Here is a 5,106-nt window from a genome sequence, read left to right on the forward strand (position 1 = left end):
GAAAGGGCTGGTTCAGATTGGCCATGTACCCTCCTGCTGTTCCCCCAAAATCCCTCTAATGGCCTCTCAGTTGGGACTAGAGGTTTATTGCCTCAGGACTCTTTATTTTTTCCAGGAGGAAGAAAAGAAGAAAGGGAGGAGTAAAGACATTACAGACAGTTCTAGGTCTGTCCTCACTTTCAAAAACATCACATCATGGGTAATTTAAAATAAGCATCCTGGAGACAAGGTCTTAATCTCTTAGTTACAATGAGGGAGTAACATGTCAACTGGTCAAAACTCTGTGTGTTTAAAATACCCTTCTAGGAGCAAGATTTAAATAGAAAGACTCTTCTGAGCAGCCAAAATAGATGTTAAAAACACCATTCCACAACACAAGCTCTTTGTTTATTGGTGAGCCTTTGGTCAAACCTTTGAACTTGCACTTTAGGTACAATAATAATTGACTGTGGTTGGGTGCTACTCAGGAGGCTGAGATCTGAAGATCACAGTTCAAAGCCAGCCCAGGCAGGAAAATCCATAAAAGTCTTATGTCCAATTAAGCCCCAAAAGCTGGAAGTGGAGCTATAGCTCAAGGGGTAGAATGTTAGCTCTGAGCACAAAAGTTTTAAGGACAGCACCCAGGCCTTGAATTCAAGCCCCAAGATGGGCACTTAAAAGGAAAAGTAAAAAAATAAAAGATATCGCCAAGCACCGGTGGCTCACACCTGTAATCCTAGCTACTCAGGAGGCTGAGATCTGAGGATTGTGGTTTAAAGCCAGTTTTGTTTTGTTTTGTTTTGTTTTGTTTTGTTTTTGGGTCCAGTTGTGGGGCCTGAACTCTGGGCCTGGGCACTGTCCCTCAGCTCTTCAGCTCAAGGTTAGCGTTCTACCACTTGAGACATAGCACCACTTCCAGCTTTTTTCTTTTTGCTTATATGGTGCTGAGGAATTGAACCCAGGGCCTCAGGCATGCAAGACAAGCACTCTACCACTGAGCCACCTTCCCAGCCCAGTCCGTGAAACTCTTATCTCCAATAAACCACCAGAAAACTGGAAGTGGTGCTGTAGCTCGTGATAGAACACTGGCCTTGAGCTGAAGAGCTGAGGGACAGTGCCCAAGCCCAGAGTTCAAGCCCCACAACTGAAAAAAATTAATTAATTAATTAATTAATTAAAAGATACCACCTCGGGGCTGGGAAGGTGGCTCAGTGGTAGAGCACTTGCCTTGCATACCTGAGGCCCTGGGTTTGATTCTTCAGCACTACATAAGCAAAAAGAAAAAAGCCAGAAGTGGCGCTGTGGCTCAAGTGGTAGAGCGCTAGCCTTCAGCAAAAGCAGCTCAGGGACAGTTCCCAGGCCCTGAGTTCAAGCCCAGGACTGGCACAAAAAAAAAAAAAAAAAAGATACCACCTCACCCCAATTTGAATGGCTATAATCAAGAACTCTAATAACAACAGATACTGGAGGGGATGTGGACAGAAGGGAATCCTACTACATTGTTAGTAGGAGTGTAAACTTGTTCAACCACTTTGGAAAGCAGCATGGAGGTTCCTCAAAAGACTCCATATATCGCTCCCCTATGACCCAGCAATCCCACTTTTGGGCATTTACCCGACTGATCACAAACAAGACCATACTAAAGCTACCAGCACAACTATGTTTATTGCAGCATTATTTACCATAGCTAAGATATGGAACCAACCCAGATGCCCCTAAGTAAATGAATGGATCAAGAAAATGTATATAAACACAATGGAATTCTGTGCCTCCATCAGAATGACATTGCCCCATTTGTTAGGAAATGGAAAGACTTGGAAAAAATTATATTAAGTGAAGTAAGCCAGGCCCAAAGAAAACATAGGTCCCATGGTTTCCCTTATTTGCAATATCTAGTATATGTCTGAGACAAGCAGAAACGGTCAGATAAGTTGATGTTAGGACTCAAATGGTTTTTCTTGCTTGCTGTTGTTTCTAACACATTTATAAGATGATTTCTTTGTTGCTTTGTATTTCCCTCCCCACAGTATAACCCCCGTTTTCACTGTATTTGATGTTCTTATAATTTGTGGAGGGGAAGGGAAAAAATTGTTTAAACAGGGATACAGGTGGACCCATTGCAACAATGAGATGTACAAGACGTTATGTTGAAAAACGAACTTTTAGAGAAGGTTAGCACTCTCCTTGACAAGGATGGAAGAGGCCCTTGCCTGACAACACGCATACGGTTAAGGCATTGCCACCTACTTTGTGGCATCTAACCATTGTTTTTGCTTTCACTGTATTTGATGTTGGTATAATTTGTGGAGGGGAAGGGAAAAAACAAATAGTTTAAGTAGGGATACAGGTGGACCCATTGCAACAATGAGATGTACAAGTCGTTATGTTGGAAATGAACTTTACAACTTTGGTGGGGTGGGGGGAAGGAGAGGGGTGGGGGAGAGGATGGGAAGGGATAGGAAGGGGAAACAAAGGAAGAGGCAACATTGTTTGATAAGAAATGTACTCATTACCTTGCCCATGTAATTGTAACCCCTCTGTATGGTATTTTCACAATAAAAAATAAATAAAATTTTTTAAAAAGTTGCTGTGTGCATTGTTACTAAGCCCGGGATGTGCAAAGGGTACGGAGAGGGAGAGGAAAAAAGAGCAAAACCCAGCTGTCTGGGAGTCTGAGTTCAGAGGGACAGGACAGCAAAGGTCAAGGGCAGAACAATGTTTACATAGGGACCACAAGTTACCTCCCCTTGAAGGGATGATCAAGCAAGGCTTATCATGAAATTGAGCACAGATCTGGCTCTGTAAGGGGTAAATACTCCTTTATTGGAGTTCCAGGTTTCTCCTCCATTTGAGCTGGGATGGAGATAGTGTAGCACACAACTCTGCTGCTAACAAGCTCTCCAGCTCTCCTGAAGGCCCCTGGGAAGGAAGAAGTGATGTAGTCCCTACCCTGAGAAGCATTAGTGACCAGCACAGGCCAGTGACCCATTGCGTACATTCTGTCTCCTACTGGATATTATACTCCATCCTTCTCCATCCTCTCTTCTAGTCTGTCTGCCTCTCTCTCTCTCTCTCTCTCTCTCTCTCTCTCTCTCCTCTCTCTCCTCTCTCTCTCTCTCTCTCTCTCTCTCTCTCTCTCTCTCTCTCTCTCTCTCTCTCTCTCTCTCTCTCTCTCTCTCTCTCTCTCTCTCTCTCTTTCTCTCTCTCTGTGTCCTAGGGCTTGAACTCTGAGCCTAAGCCCTGTCCCTGAGCTTTTATGCTCAAGGCTAGCACTTGAGCCACAACTGCACTTCCACCTTTTTGGGGTTAATTGGACATAAGAGTCTCATGGACTTTCCTGCCCACGCTGTGAACTGTGATCCTCAGATCTCAGCCTCCTGGGTAGCTAGGATTACAGGTGTGAGCTAGCAGCTCCCAGCTTCCAGTTCTCTCTTGACTGCCGCCATTTCTCCTCTCTATTCAACCCACACCCACCCAACCCACGCGCTCCATAGACGGTCCACAGCGATGGAAATGTGTACACCTGCAGTGGCTAGTACAGCAGCAAAGAGCCCTAGTGGCTACTGAGCGCTACCATAGATGAGTGCTCTTTAAATGGTCACAGGTGGCTGTGGCTTCAGCTTCTGGACTACAGTGTTGCCCTGCAGAGCTCCACACTACACAGAGAAGCCGAGGACTGGAGGTCTGCACTGCCCTGGAAATCATCCATTACTATAGTGTACTCGCAATTTTTTTTTTTTTTTTTTTTTGCCAGTCATGGTACCTGAACTCTGGGCCTGGGCACTGTCCCTCAGCTCTTCAGCTCAAGGCTAGTGCTCTACCACTTGAGCCACAGCACCACTTCCAGCTTTTTCTGCTTATGTGGTGCTGAGGAATCGAACCCAGGGCCTCATGCATGCAAGGGCAAGCACTCTACCACTGAGCTACCTTCCCAGCCCTGTACTCGCAACTATTAAGACCTACTGTGTGCCAGGTAGGAAGAGATTATTTTGTAAAATACTTTTTTGGGGGTACAGGAGACAGTCATGCCTTCCTTCTCTGTGTTTCCTTCCATTGCTTAGCAAGTCCTCCTTGCCTCCCAAGATACTCAGAGCGGTGTGGCGTGTGGCATCTGAGTCCCTGAGGAGATTCATTAAGAATGCAAAACCCCTGGGAAGGTGTCTCAGGGGTAGAGCGCTTGCCTTGCATGCTTGAGGTTCGATTCCTCAGTACCACATAAAAAGAAAAAGCCGGAAGTGGCGCTGTGGCTCAAGTGGTAGAGCACTAGCCTTGAGCTGAAGAGCTGAGGGACAGCACCCAGGCCCAGAGTTCAGGCCCCACGACCGGACCCGAAAAAGAAAAGTCCTCTAGATTTCATCTCCACAATCACCAGCAAAAAGCCAGGCTGGTGTGGCTCAAGTGATAAAGTGCCAGGCAACAAGCAAGCAAGCAAGCAGGAGAGTACAAAGCTCTGAGTTCAAACTCCAGTACCACTCAAACCAAACCAAAACAGAAAGAACATAGAGCACACTTCCCACCCATTAAATGTGCTGAACCAGGCTCCTCCTGGCCAGAGGAGGGCTGGCACTGGAGGCTCCCACCGAAACACAAAGTCAATAGCAGGTGCTTTCTATCAAAAGCTTGGAAGTGAGGTGTGATTAAAGGAAAAGAAAGACAGGGCCCCATTAGAGTGAGCTCTTTACAAGAACAGCTATTCCCAAGGAAGTGTCTGTGGAAACCCCAGGGACATCTAATACCAGAAGCCTTTTTTATGGTGACATCTTAGGGGAATTTCTTTGGCAGATGGTTTTCCTGCCGTGGAGGCACCTGGGAAAGTGGGTAAGAGCCAAGGCTGCAGGGGCAGACCTGGCTCAGGTCTTGCCTGTGTGACCTTGGCAAAACTGGTCCCAGCCGCTTGCTGCAGCCCGTCTGCAGAGACCAGGAAAAGCTTCCAGGGGCTGAGACTTGAGGCTCGCAGAGTCCTCAGGACCAGGAGTGGGTTCTGGCCTGCAGGACAGGGTGACAACCCGAGTCCCCAACACAGACCTTTAGACATTCAAGTCTTTGTGTTGGGAAATTTTCAGCTTGGAAAAAAGCATGGGTCTAATTTTAATCCAGTTCAACTGGAATGCGTTTAGAAAATACACG

The 5,106-nt window shown here is 46.4% G+C and overlaps 1 non-coding gene across 1 annotated transcript; it reads left to right on the forward strand.

The window, feature by feature from the left end:
- Nucleotides 1-2,126: 2,126 nt before the first annotated feature.
- On the forward strand, nt 2,127-2,252 carry LOC138832715 (U6atac minor spliceosomal RNA). Its single transcript, XR_011373654.1, has one exon. It is a non-coding gene; the product is annotated as a U6atac minor spliceosomal RNA (small nuclear RNA).
- The last annotated feature ends 2,854 nt before the right edge of the window (nt 2,253-5,106 follow it).

Source organism: Dipodomys merriami, unplaced genomic scaffold, assembly GCF_024711535.1.
Source record: "Dipodomys merriami isolate MVZ:Mamm:240054 unplaced genomic scaffold, mDipMer1.0.p SCAF_2, whole genome shotgun sequence".
Taxonomy (NCBI): domain Eukaryota; kingdom Metazoa; phylum Chordata; class Mammalia; order Rodentia; family Heteromyidae; genus Dipodomys; species Dipodomys merriami.